The sequence below is a fragment of the Neomonachus schauinslandi genome, chromosome X (genome assembly GCF_002201575.2).
Source record: "Neomonachus schauinslandi chromosome X, ASM220157v2, whole genome shotgun sequence".
NCBI lineage: Eukaryota > Metazoa > Chordata > Mammalia > Carnivora > Phocidae > Neomonachus > Neomonachus schauinslandi.
Genome location: NC_058419.1, coordinates 82211236 through 82226312, shown reverse-complemented (window position 1 = coordinate 82226312; position 15077 = coordinate 82211236). Strand labels below are relative to the sequence as shown.

The 15077-nt window shown below is 37.6% G+C and overlaps 1 pseudogene; it reads left to right on the top strand.

The window, feature by feature from the left end:
- The first annotated feature begins 13984 nt into the window (after nt 1–13984).
- LOC110583955 overlaps nt 13985–15077 on the top strand; it is a 3372-nt pseudogene continuing 2279 nt past the window's right edge.

The following is a 15077-nucleotide window of genomic DNA, read 5'->3' as shown; positions in this document are numbered from 1 at the left end:
CCTTTCTCTTATTGATATGATGTATCATGTTAATTGGTTTATGAATATTGAACCACACTTGCAGGCCAGGAATAAATTCTACTTGATCATGATGAATGATTTTTCAATGTATTGTTAAATTCAGTTGGCTAATATTTTGCTGAAGATTTTTTCATCTATATTTATCAGAGATATTGGCTTGCAATTCTTTTTTTTTTTTTGTAGTGTCTTCATCTCATTTTAGTATCAGGGTAATTCTGGCCTTGTAGAATGAATTTAGAAGTTTTTCTTCCTCTTCTATTTTTTGAAATAGTTTGAGAAGAATAGGAATTAACTCTTCTTTAAATGTTTGGTAGAATTCATCTGTGAAACCACTGGTCCTGAACTTTTGTTTGTTGGGAGTTTTTTGATTACTGATTCAATTTCATTGGTGGTAATTAGTCTGCTCAAGTTTTCTATTCTTTCCTGTTTCAGTTTCAGTAGTTTGTATTTTTCTAGGAATTTATCCATTTCTTATAGGTTGTCCAATTCGTTGGCACATAATTTTTCATAATATTGTCTTACAATCCTTTGTATTTCTGTGGTGTTGGTTGTTATTTCTTTTTTTTTTTTTAAAGATTTTATTTATTTATTTGACAGAGAGACACAGCGAGAGAGGGAACACAAGCAGGGGGAGTGGGAGAGGGAGAAGCAGGCTTCCCGCCGAGCAGGGAGCCCGATGTGGGGCTCGATCCCAGGACCCTGGGATCATGACCTGAGCCGAAGGCAGACGCTTAACGACTGAGCCACCCAGGCGCCCCTGGTTGTTATTCTTCACATTCATTTCTGTTTTTTTTTTTTTAGTTCTCTCCCTCTATTTTTAAAATTATTTCTAATTTTTTAAAGATTTTATTTCTTTGAGAGAGAGAGCATGAGAGAGAAAGAGAGAGCAAGCGAGCACGAGCCGGGGGGTGGGGGAAGGCAGAGGGAGAGGGAGAAGCAGGCTCCCCACTGAGCAGGGAGCTCAACACGGGGCTCAATCCCAGGACCCTGGGATCATGACCTGAGCCGAAGGCAGACACTTAACCTACTGAGCCACCTAAGCACCCCAGTCTCTCTCTCTATTTTTACTTGTAGAAGATAAACAACATGATACTAAACAACCCATGGGTGAATGAAGTAATCAAAGAAGAAATTAAAAAAATTATTTGTTCTGCTAAAGATTACCTCCAAAAATCTACAGCAAACATAAGTAATGGTGAATTACTGGAAGTATTCTTCCTGAGACTTAGAATGTTGTGAGTGGTGCAAGGATGGCCATTATCTCCACTTTTGTTCAAAAATATACTTCCTAGTCAGTGAAGTGAAGCAAGAAAAATAAATTGAATTACAAAGGAAAGAATTTTAAAAGTCTATAAAGAACTTACCGAACTCAATTCCCAAAAAACAAATAATACAGTTAAGAAATGGGCAGAAAACATGAATAGACATTTTTTCCAAAGAAGACAGGCAGATGGCTAACAGATACAGGAAAAGGTGCTCAACATCTCTCATCATCAGGGAACTACAAATCAATAACACAATGAGATACCACCTCACACTTGTCAGAATGGCTAAAATTAACAACATAAGAAACAACAGATATTGGCAGGGATGTGGAGAAAGAGGAACCCTTTTACACTATTGGACGGAATGCAAACTAGTGCAGCTACTCTGGAAAACAGTATGGAGGTTCCTCAAAAATTTAAAAATAGAACTACCTTATGACCCAGAAATTGCACTACTAGGTATTTACCCAAAAGATACAAAAATACTGATTCAAAGGGGTAAATGGACCTCGATGTTCATAGCAGCATTATCAACAATAACCAAATTATGGAAAGAGCCCAAACGTCCATCGACTGATGAATGGATAAAGATGTGGTATAGGTATACATATATATACACACACACCATGGAATATATTTTTTAAAAGATTTTATTTATTTGAGAGAGAGAGTCAGAACTAGAGAGAGAGAGCACAAGCAGGGTGAGGGGCAGAGGAAGAAGCAGACTCCCCGCTGAGCAGGGAGTCCAATGTGGGACTCGATCCGAGGACCCCGGAATCATGACCTGAGATGAAGGTAGATTCTTTTTTTTTAAATTTTATTATGTTATGTTAATCACCATACATTACATCATTAGTTTTTGATGTAGTGTTCCATGATTCGTTGTTTGCATATAACACCCAGTGCTCCTTTCAATACGTGCCCTCTTTTTTTTTAAAGATTTTTATTTATTTATTTGACAGAGATAGAGAGCACAAGTAGGCAGAGAGGCAGGCAGAGGGAGAGGGAGAAGCAGGCTCCCCACCGAGCAGGGAGCCCGATGCGGGACTCGATCCCAGGACCCTGAGATCATGACCTGAGCCGAAGGCAGCCGCTTAACCGCCTGAGCCACCCAGGTGCCCCAATACGTGCCCTCTTTAATACCCATTACCAGGCTAACCCATCTCCCCACCACCCTCCCCCTCTAGAACCCTCAGTTTGTTTCTCAGAGTCCATAGTCTCTCACAGTTTGTCTCCCCCTCTGATATCCCCCCCTTCATTTTTCCCTTCCTACTATCTTCTTTTTTATTTTTTTATTTTTTATTTATTTTTTTTTAAGATTTTATTTATTTATTTGACAGAGAGAGATAGCGAGAGCAGGAACACAAGCAGAGGGAGTGGGAGAGCGAGAAGCAGGCTTCCTGCCGAGCAGGGAGCCCAATGTGGGACTCGATCCCAGGACCCTGGGATCATGACCTGAGCCAAAGGCAGACGCTTAACGACTGAGCCACCCAGGCGCCCCTCTTTTTTATTTTTTTAACATAGGTAGATTCTTAACAGAATGAGCCACCTAGGTGCCCCTATACAATGGAATATTAAGCATCCATCAAAAACAATGAAATCTTGCCATTTGCAACAACATGGAGCTAGAGTATATTATGCTAAGTGAGATAAGTCAGTCAGAGGAAGACAAATGCCATATGATTTCACTCATATGTGGAAATTAAAAAACAGATGAACATAGGGGAAGGAAGAAAGAAAAACAGAGGAAGGCAAACCATTAGAGACTCTTAATTATAGAGACCAAACTGAGGATTGATGGCGAGGTGGGCAGGGGATGGGCTAAATGGGTGATACATATTAATGAGGGCACACACTGGGTGATTTATGTAAAGTGTTGAATCACTAATTCTACTCCTGAAACCAATATTACACTATATGTTATGTTAACTAACTAGAATTTAAAAACTTGAAAAAAATAAAATAAAATGTCTTTATAAATGTCATAATTATGTACATATACAATGCAAGAAAACCTACAAGCTCTTAGAACATATAAATAAGTTTAGTAACGTCACAGGGTCAGGGTTAATATATGAAGACCAATTATTTTTCTATATATCAGCAATCAACAAATGGGAAGAAATTAAAACGACACCATGTACAAGAGCATAAAAAGACCAAATACAAAGCAATGAATCTAATGAAAGAAGTGCAAGGTCTCTGCACAGTAATCTGCAAAATATTATTCAGAGAAATTTAAGAAGTTCCCAAGAAATGCCATGTACTTGGATTGGAAGAATCAAAATTGTAAAGATGTAAATATTTTCCAAATTCTCTCTACAAATTGTATAAAATTCCAATAAAAATTCTAGTGTTATTTTTGCTGGTGGAAATTGGCAAGACGATCCTAAAATGGACTTAGAAATACAAACAAAGAAATGTCAAGACAATCTTGAAGAATAATAACAAAGCTGGGAGATGCACAACTACATAACAAAATTTATCTATATACAGATAAAATAATCTATATTAAAAGATAATCTCGGGGCGCCTGGGTGGCTCAGTTGGTTAAGCAACAACCTTCGGCTCGGGTCATGATCCTGGAGTCCTGGGATCGAGTCCCACGTCGGGCTCCCTGCTCAGCGGGGGGTCTGCTTCTCCCTCTGACCCTCTTCCCTCTCATGCTGTCTCTCATTCTCTCTCTCTCAAATAAATAAATAAAATCTTTTTTTAAAAAAAAAAAAGATAATCTCACACTACTAGAGACACTTACTATAAAACTGTAGTAATTAAAAAGCTGTGTTACTCCTGCAAGGATAAACAACTAGACCAAATGAACAAATTAGAGAGTCCAGAAATACATGTACATATATATGGTCACTTGATTTATGACAAGGTACCATTACTCTGTGGTGGGGAAAGAATTGTTCTTTAAATTTTGCTTTGTCAATTGAGTAATGTTATGGAAAAGTAAACCTTGACTCCCTCAATATAAAAATATCATACAAGATAATCAATTCTGGGATGATTTTTGGTCCAAATATGAAAGGTAAAATAATAAATATTTTAGAGGAAAACAGAAGAGAATTTTCATAACTTTGGCATAGCATATATTTCTTTTTATAAATTCTTTTTTCTTTTTATTTTGTTATATTTTGGCATGATTTGACATAAAGACAAGTTGTAAGAACAAAACAAAGAATTCTTATATACTTGTCTTGCAGGTTCCCAAAATGTTACTACTATGCCATACCTTCTGTATCCTTCTCTATCTTCTTTTTTTTTTTTAATTTTTATTTATTTATTTGAGAGAGAGAGAACACCTGAGAGGGGATAGGGTCAGAGGACAAAGCAGACCCCCCGCCGAGCAGGAAGCCCGATGCGGGACTCGATCCAGGGACTCCAGGATCATGACCTGAGCCGAAGGCAGTCGCTTAACCAACTGAGCCACCCAGGCACCCTCCTTCTCTATCTTCTAATTATATATCTAGCCACAAAATTCTTTCCTAAGATCTTTGAGAGTAAGTTGCAGACATGATGTCCTTTTACACCTAAATACTTTATTGTGTATTTCCTCAAAAAGAAAGAAAGCTTGTTACATAATCACAAAATATTGAATTTAGCAACTAACGTTGATATAATATCTTCTTGGGGTGCCTGGGTGGCTCAGTTGGTTAAGAATCTGCCTTTGGCTCAGGTCATGATGCCAGGGTCCTGGGATCAAGCCCCGCATCGCATCAGGCTTCCTGCTCAGTGGGGAGCCTGCTTCGCCCTCTCCCTCTGCTGCTCCCCTGCTCATGCTCTCTCTCTCTGTCAAATAAATAAAATCTTTTAAAAATTATACAATATCTTCTCATTTATAGATCTTATGTTTATTCAAATTAATATTTTTATGGTCTCTGGGTTTTAAGTCATAGTTAGAAAGCTTTTCACTACCCAAGTTAATGAAAGTTAGTGAAGTTACCCAAGACTTTCACCCAAGTTAAAGAGGAATTTACTCATGTTCTTCTGGTATTTTATGGTTTCATTTTTTACTTCAGATAATCTGGTCCATTTGGAATCTCTTCTTGTGTATAGCTTCAGGTATGGATCTAATTTTCAATTTTTTCAGTTGGCAAAACCAGTCATCCCAACACAACTTTTGTTAAAAATTTTTTTATGAAGTCATTTGAAATGGCAATATCACCACATATTGAAGTTCTACATGTACCTTTTTTTGTTTCTGGATTTTTTTTCTTTTATTCAACTAGTCTATCTATTCATGTTTCAGCACTACAGTTTTGTCATAGAAGCTTTATACTATGCTTTTTTTTATTTTAAAATTCCAGTTAGTTAATATAATCTTCTGCTTTAATGTCTTTTTTTAAAGTTTTTATTTAAATTCCAGTTAACATACAGTGTAATATTAATTTCAGGTATACAATTTAGTGATTCAGCATTTACATATAACAGTCAGTGCTCATCACAAGTGCACTCCTTAATCTCCACCACCTACTTAACCCATCACACCCACTGGAAACCATCAGTTTGTTCTCTATAATTAAGAGTCTGTTTCTTGGTTTTCCTTTCTCTTTTTTCCCCTATGATCATTTGCTTTGTTTCTTAAATTCCACCTATGAGTGAAATCATATGGTATTTGTCTTTCTCTGACTGACTTACTTCACTTAGCATAATACTCTCTAGCTCCATCCATGTCCTTGCAAATGGGAAGACTTCATTCTTTTTTATGGCTGAGTAATATTCCATCATAAAGTAAGTTTCTTAAAGTACTTGTCCTCATTTATAGCTTTTTATTTTTTAGTGTTTTCTTGTGTGTTTATTATTCAATATAATCTTTACTAGCAATTTGTCTAGCTCTGCCAAAATTCTCGTTGACATTTTTGTTGAGATGGAGTGAAATTTATTAATTAAATTTATGATGTTGAATCATCCCATCTAAGTACAAGTGGAATCTTTTCATTTGTACAATTTAAAATTTTTCTTGATTGGGGCTCGTGGGTGGCTCAGTCGGTTAAGCGTCCAACTTCTGATTTCAGCTCAGCTCATGATCTCAGGGTCATGAGATTAAGCCCTGCAACTGGCTCTGCACTCAGCAGTCTGCTTGAGGATTCTCTCTCTTCCTCTTCCTTTGCCTCTCTCCCCACTCTCTCTCTCTCTAAAATTAATAAATCTTTTAAAAAATTTCCTTGATCACACCTTTTCTATTTTAAATGGATTTTCTAAATTATTATAATCTCTAGCTAATTATTGTTTGCTTATATGAAGGCAATTAAGTTCTATATGGTAATTTTTCTATCATGTTTATTTTCTTGAATTCTGTTCTTGTTTGAGCGACCTTTATCATTGGTTCCTCTGGGTTTTCCAGATATATGATCATATCATGTGCTAATAAAGGTAGTTTGAATTTTTATTTCCTAGGTTCTATGCCTCTATTTGATTTCTATTATCTAATTACATTGGTCAATGCCTCTAGAACAGTAAATGATATTGATGAAGACAGAGGGAATGCTTGTCAGTGTATTGATTTCTTTTTTTTTTTAGATTTTATTTATTTGAGAAAGAGAGAGAGTGCATGAGTGGGGGAGGGGGGTGAAAGGGAGAGGGAGAAGCAGACTGTCCAGTGAGCAGGGAGACCAACCCTGGGCTCACTCCCAGAACACTGGGATGATGACCCAAGCCAAAGGCAGATGCTTAACTGACTGAGACACCCAGGCACCCCGATTTCTTAATGTCTTCCTGAGAAATTCAATTAGCCTCTCACTATTAAAAAAGATGTTGGACTTAGTACTAAGATTGTATATATAGTGTGTATGTATGTGTGTATATCATATATACAATATTCATAAGTGATATTAGTCTAGCATTTTTACTATTATCTTTATTAGATTTAGATATAAATGTTTCAGCTGATTCATAAAAAATTATGAAATGTTCATTTGATTCTCTTAAAAAGTTTTTGGAGCATTTGGGACTATCTGGTTTTTGAAACTTGAAAGAATTCCCCCTGAAAACATCTAAGCCTTCTACCTTTAGTGGGGATAGTTTTAACTGTCCTTTCTATGGAAATCAGTTTGTTTAAGCTTTCTATTTCTAATTGGATCAATATTGGTAAATAATTTTTCCTAAGAAATTCCACATTTCATCTATGTTTTCATGTTATATGCATACAGGAATAGAAAAATGTATGATTTCTTTAAAAGTGCTCTTATTTCAATGCTTATTATCCATTATCATATCATAAATTAGTGATTTCTGCATTTTTTATTGATTGGTAGCTAGTGAGTTGTCTATTTTATTGTTTTTTTCTACCATTTATCTCTCCTCTAGTTCATTACTTTCTCCTTTTATCTTTACTACAAGCATGCCTTAGATTTATTGCAGGTTCATTTCCAAACTACCTCAATAAAGTGAATATTGTAATAAAGTGAATCTTTTTGCTGTTGGAGGGTCTCACCTCAATGTTGATGGCTGCTAATTAATCAGGTAATGGTTACTGAAGGTTGGGACGACTGTGGCAATTTTTTTTTAAAGATTTTATTTATTTATTTGAGAGAGAGAATGAGAGACAGAGAGCACAAGAGGAAAGAGGGCCAGAGGGAGAAGCAGATCCCCCGCTGAGCAGGGAGCCCGATGTGGGACTCGATCCCGGGACTCCAGGATCATGACCTGAGCCAAAGGCAGTCGCTTAACCAACTGAGCCACCCAGGCGCCTGACTGTGGCAATTTTTTAAGGTTTATTTATTTTAGAGAGAGAGAGCATGAATGGGTAGAGGGGCAGAGGGAGAGGGAGAGAGAGAGAGAATCCTCAAGCAGACTCCCTGCTGAGTGTGGAGCCCAATGCAGGGCTTGATCCCAGGACCCTGAGATCATGACCTGAGTCAAAATCAAGAGTTGGTCACTTAACCAACTAAGCCAGCCAGGCACCCCTGTGGCAATTTCTTAAGACAGCAATGAAGTTTGTCACATTGATTGACTCTCCCTTTCACAAATGACGTCTTTGTAGCATGCAATGCTATTTGACAGCATTTTACCCACAGTAGAACTTCTTTCAAAATTAGAGTCAAAAGTCAAACCTCTTAAACCCTGCTGCTGCTATATCAACTAAATTTATGTAATATAAATTCCTTGGAATTTATATTGAAGATTTCAACAATCTTCACAGCAACTTCATCAGAATTAGTTTCCATTTCAAGAAACCACTTTCTTTGCTCATCCATGAGAAGCAACTTTTCAACCATTAAAGTTTTTTTTCAGATAAAATATTGTAGGCTTATTTAAAACTTAATTCTCACCTTGAGTATGCAAAATACAAACTCCACAAAATGTTCATTTTTTACTTTGTAGTTTACAAATATACAAAATAGAAGTTTGCTTAAATATATATTACATATTTATTAAGGCAAGGAACTGTATAGAAAAAAAAATTTGTTCTGCTTAAGGCATACTTGGGGATAAACCATTGTACAAGTTATTGCACATCTGAAACCGCAGTAACAGACTGTCTGCATGAAAATGTTAAAGAAGTAAACCAGGCGTATTTACCTTAGGTCATAAATGTAGATTGGAAGACAAAAACAGATTTTCCTTGTCAAAGTATGCAGCAGTTTGAGAACTTTGGCTTCCTCATTTGGTACCTTTAGAACCAAGACTCACCAAGCACCATCGTTTAGGTTATTAAAAACACATTTTCTGTACCTGAATTTCTTCCTCTTCTTCTAATACCATAATAATGGCTTTTAGAAGGCAAAGAGAATACAAGGTGATCTTTATGCTTATATTGCATCGAAACACAATTCAAGGGAATTCTGGTCTTCCCTCCCCCCAACTCATGGATCTGACTTATACCCTGATAGCCACACTTTCCAGTCACCCCCTTGGTGTTTTGTAAGCCCAGGAATATTCAAGTTGGCTTTAGCATTGGAATGATAGAAGATCCAGTCACAGACCCCATCAGTTCTTTGATTTGTCTTCTGGTTTCCTTGTATCTCCTGATTATCCATTCACAAGTTGGTTTGTTGGGAACTTGACCATGATTGTAGTGCTTTCCAGCAGGGTTCCTCCCCTCCCCGGGGTGGAGAAGACAGTGTGAAAGGTTAAAAAAAAAAATACTGAATTCTCTTCTGGCAGTGTGGGTCATATCCACTGTTCAGGGATTTAAAAGTGCCTCTTCCTGTGTAAGGTGAGGTGGTAACCTGGAGAAGGCCTGGTTGCACTTCTGGCACTGGAAGGGGCGGTGCCCAGTGTATTTGCGATAGTGCCTCGTCAGTTCGTCAGAGCGGGCAAATTTCCACCCACAGCTGTCCGAGTCACAGTGGTAGGGTTTCTAACCTGTGTGGGTTCGCAGGTGTGCCTTGAGATGAGAACTCTTCGTGTAGGTTTTGCCATAGCCCGCATAATCACAAGTGTGAGTGGCAGTCCTTTTCCAGGGCCACTTCCCCTCTTTGGTTTCTACTCATCCGGCATGCAGGGAACCAGGAGGCATGAGCTCTTGTTAATGGAGCTGTGGGACCTGTGGCTGCATCTGGCCCGGCAAAAAGGGTGGGTGGTTTGGCCCCGGGTGGGGGTGGGGATGAAAGCCCAGGGGGAGTGGTAGGGCAGGATGACAGTCACAGCTGCTCAGCAGTTCCTCAGCACCCAGGGTGGGGGTAGTCCTGCTGGGGAGCTACCACCCCAGGGGGAAGTCAACCATTAAAGTTTTACCATGAGATTGCAGCCATTCATTCACATCTTCAGGCTCCACTTCCAATTCTAGTTCTCTTGCTATTTGTACCACATTTGCAGTTACTTCCGCTGTTGAAGTCTTGAAACCTTCAAAGTCATCCATAAGGGTTGTAATCAACTTCTTCCAAACTCCTGTTAATGTTGATATTTTAATCCATTCCCATGAATCACAAATGTTCTTAATGGCATCTAGAATGATGAATCCTTTCCGGAAGGTTTTCAATTTACTTTACTCAGATCCATCAGAGGAATCACTATCTATGACAATTATAGCCTTATGAAATGTACTTCTTAATAAGACTTCATACCTCATGTCTTCTTTACATTTATTTGGTGTTCTTTTTCTAGCTTTTTGAGGTGAAAATTTATTTTCATTATTTTATTTTTTTTAAGATTTTATTTATTTATTTGAGAGAGAGAGAATGAGAGAGAGAGCACGAAAGGGAAGAGGGTCAGAGGGAGAAGCAGACTCCCTGCTCAGCAGGGAGCCTGATGTGGGACTCGATCCCGGGACTCAAGGATCATGACCTGAGCCGAAGGCAGTTGCTTAACCAACTGAGCCACCCAGGCGCCCATTCATTACTTATTTTTAATCATGAAAATGTTTAAGACCCTGAAATTTTTCTTTAATTGCTATTTTATATGTATGCCACAAACTTCTATATGCAACGTTTTTGTTATTTGTTTTAGAAAGCTTATAATTTTGATTTATAACTCATTTTTAATAGTTTAGAAAAGTTTAGGTGGAACCCCATGGGCTTTCTTATTTTGATTATAATTATCTATTTTATTACATTATGATTAAGGGTATTGTTTGTAATACTTCTGCTTTATGGAATGTAGTATGTGTTATTTTTAAACAAGTGGAAAAGATTTTTAAGCAAAGCCCAAAGTGCAAAAACAATTTTTAAAAACCACAAATGTGTATATATTTATATATGTGTATATATATTTATATGTACACATTTGTGTGTATATATATATATTTGCTTATATGTATATAAGCAAAAAATAAGGAATGGAAAAATGATAATAATTGTACTCTTTATGGTTCTTGTGAACTTTTGTTCATGAAAAGATACTATTAAGAGTGAAAAGACAGGGGCGCCTGGGTGGCTCAGTTGGTTAAGCGACTGCCTTCGGCTCAGGTCATGATCCTGGAGTCCGGGGATCGAGTCCCGCATCGGGCTCCCTGCTCGGCAGGGAGTCTGCTTCTCCCTCTGACCCTCCTCCCTCTCATGCTCTCTGTCTCTCATTCTCTCTCTCAAATAAATAAATAAAATCTTTAAAAAAAAAAAAGAGTGAAAAGACAAACCACAGAATGGGATACAATATTTGCAATACATATATTCAAAATTTCTCTTACTTAGTATGTGTAAAGAAAACTAAAAAATCACAGTATGGTACTGGCACAGAAATAGACACATAGGTCAGTGGAACAGAATAGAGAGCCCAGAAATGGACCCTCAACTCTATGGTCAACTAATCTTCGACAAAACAGGAGAGAATGTTCAATGGAAAAAAGACAGTCTCTTCAACAAATGGTGCTGGATAATTGGACAGCCACATGCAGAAGGATGAAACTGGACCATTTCCTTACACCATACACAAAAATAGACTCAAAATGGATGAAAAACCTAAATGTGAGACAGGAATCCATCAAAATCCTTGAGGAGAACACAAGTAGCAACGTCTTCGACCTCAGTCCCAGCAACTTCTTCCTAGAAACATGGCCAATGGCAAGGGAAACAAAAGCAAAAATGAACTTTTGGGACTTCATCAAGATAAAAAGCTTCTGCACAACAAAGGAAACAGTCAACAAAACCAAAAGACAACTGACAGAATGGGAGAAGATATTTGCAAATGACACTACAGATAAAAGGCTAGTATCCAAAATCTATAAAAAACATATCAAACTCAATACCCAAAGAACAAATAATCCAATCAAGAAATGGGCAGAAGACATGAACAGACATTTCTGTGAAGAAGACATCCAAATGGCCAACAGACACATGAAAAAGTGCTCAACATCAGTCGGCATCAGGGAAATACAAATCAAAACCTCCATGGGATACCACCTCACACAGGTCAGAATGGCTAAAATTAACAAGTCAGGAAATGACAGATATTGGCGAGGATGCAGAGAAAGGGGAACTCTTCTACACTGTTGGTGGGAATGCAAGCTGGTGCAGCCACTCTCTAAAACAGTAGGGAAGTTCCTCAAAACGTTGAAAATAGAGCTACGTTATGACCCAGCAATTGCACTACTGGGTATTTACCACAAAGATACAAATGTAGTGATCTAAAGGGGCAAGTGCCCCCAATGTTTATAACAGCAATGTCCACAATAGCCAAACAATGGAAAGAGCCTAGATGTCCATCAACAGATGAATGGATAAAGAAGATGTGGTATATATATGGAATGGAATGCAATGGAATATTATGCAGTCATCAAAAAATGAAATCTTGCCATTTGCAACGATGTGGATGGAACTAGAGGGTATTATGCTAAGAGAAATAAGTCAATCAGAGAAAGACAAGTATTATATGATCGCACTGATATGAGCAATTTGAGAAACAAGACAGAGGATCATACGGGAAGGGAGGGAAAAATGAAACAAGATGAAACCAGAGAGGGAGACAAGCCATAAGAGACTCTTAATCTCAGGAAACAAACTGAGGGTTGCTGGAGTGAAGAGAGGTGAGGCCGATGGGGTGTTTGAGTGATGGACATTGGGGAGGGTATGTGCTATGGTTTGCGCTGTGAATTGTGTAAGAATGATGAATCACAGACCTGTACCCCTGAAACAAATAATACAGTATATGTTAATAAAAACATAAAATAAAATAAATAAATGAAAGAAGGTGAAAAAAAAGAAAACTAAAAATCAATATAAACAAGGCAAGCAAGTCAGGAGAAAAATTGACGAAAGTGTGGAGCAAGCACTTTACAAGAAAAAATTCCAAATGACTAAAAAAAAAAAAAAAAAGGTGACAAGGTACTAGGCATCAGGAAATCAAACCTACAATTGACACCCCACTATATACCAACTCCAATGACTAAAAACAACAACAACAAAATAACAATGCTGAATTTTGGTGAGAATGTGGGGAGATGCAAACTGTCACACACAACTGATGGGAGTGTAAATTGGTATGACCTTTTTGGTAGCTTATGATAAATCTGAATATATGCAATGCCTTGTGACCTAGCACCTCCACTGTTGGGTAAACATTTTGATAAATCCACATACTGAGTACAATTATTACCAAAAAATATGTCCAAGATTGTGCTTAAGCACAATATATAATATGCCACATGAAAAACTACCCAAATGTCTACAATGAATAGAAATGATTAATAAAATCTGCTACATTCATATGATGGAAACAAGCCATTAAAAAATTGTTCTGGGGGGCCTGGGTGGCTCAGTCAGTTAAGTATCTGCCTTCAGCTTGGGTCATGATCCCAGGTTCCTGGGATCGAGTCCCACATTGGGCTCCTTGCTCAACAGGGAGCCTGCTTCTCCCTCCCCCTGCTTGTGTGCTCTCTCTCTCCCTCTCAGACAAATAAATAAAATCTTTAAAAAATAAAAAAATGTTCCAAACCCACATCGTTTTTGAAAGTTTATTTAATATTGGAGGAATATTCCAGGAATTAATATCTCTTCAATTAAAAGAATCTTTAACAAAGTTCCACCTCTTTCTTGTTTCCCTTCCCTTTATTTTATTTTACTTCAATAAAATGAAAACTAATACTTCTTACTTTGAATAGCATGTATGATATAAACTCATTATTATAAAAATTCATTTCTGTAAAAGTATCTTTCTTTTTTGCTTTTCACCTGTTCACCTACCCTATTTTATAAGAGAATGGGAAGATGTTTGTAGTGATTTTGACCCAATATTTGAACTAGATAATTCTGGACATTACCAATTCATATAATTTATTGAATCTGCCTTTGTATGTTCTTATAATGTTTGGTTTTACAATAATGAACATGGTATAATAAATTTATGAAGTGACTAACCTTTTTTTTACCTTATATATACCTCACACTGTTACATTTTGTGAATGTTTCTATTTGTTGTCAATTAAACTATGTGGTCAATTTGCACTGTGATTAAAGTTTTAAGATCCTTAGCATTTATATGCTAGATTTTGTTATTTTTTAATTTTTTAAATGAAAATTCACTTTACAGAATTTACATTTGTTTTGAAAACAGGTCTATGTTTTAACAGTTTCCAAATTTGGTACATTTGAGACTTTAACAGCAAAATTGGTTTTTACACATGACCTCCTTGTTCTATGATCAAATCAGTTTCTATCTGTGCTTCTAGCTCACAGGGAATAGGGTCAGGCTTCTCTTTCCACTCTCAGTCCAGGGAAAGGCCCTGATCCCAAACCCTTCCTCACCCCTCCCTCAGAGGGAAGACTCGTGTGATGGGCCAGATTCTGGAGCACTGAGCGCAGTACCACTGCACACTGAGAGGTGACACGTATGCATGTAGGACACACCCATGTTCTCTCTTACAATACTAAGCAGTAAGCTGAGCCAGTGCCCACCTGTGAAGGCTGGATGCTGCCACATCACTCTCTCTTTCTTTCTTCTCACTGGAGATTTGGGGCTGAGTCCTCATCCTTGCACATTAGGGGTCAGTGGTAGTAAGATGCAGAATGAGTCAAAGGAATTCTGCTTCATTCTTGAGTCCAAGCCTGTGCTTCAACCCAACTCAATCAGAAAGCTGTACATTTTTTTGCCTCATTAACTGGCCATGTTCCGTTTCCTATCTGCACATGATGCTCCCTTCTCTTGGTAGTTACCCCTTCTTTCACTGCTTTTCTTGATTATTTCTATCCTCTTTGACCCCTCTCTTTTCTAATTAGCTCCCTCATTGATGTCTAGGAGACACAACTAGCACATAATTATATTCATACATTTCATCTGTGCTGTACTTTACCAGATTTTCTTAGCGTTTAGTATATTATATGGTATTTTGTATTGGCTGTATTGGTCCAAGCCTGTGCTTCAACCCAACTGGACCAGAAGGCTCTAAAGGGAGGGGTACAGGGAACTATATTTCAG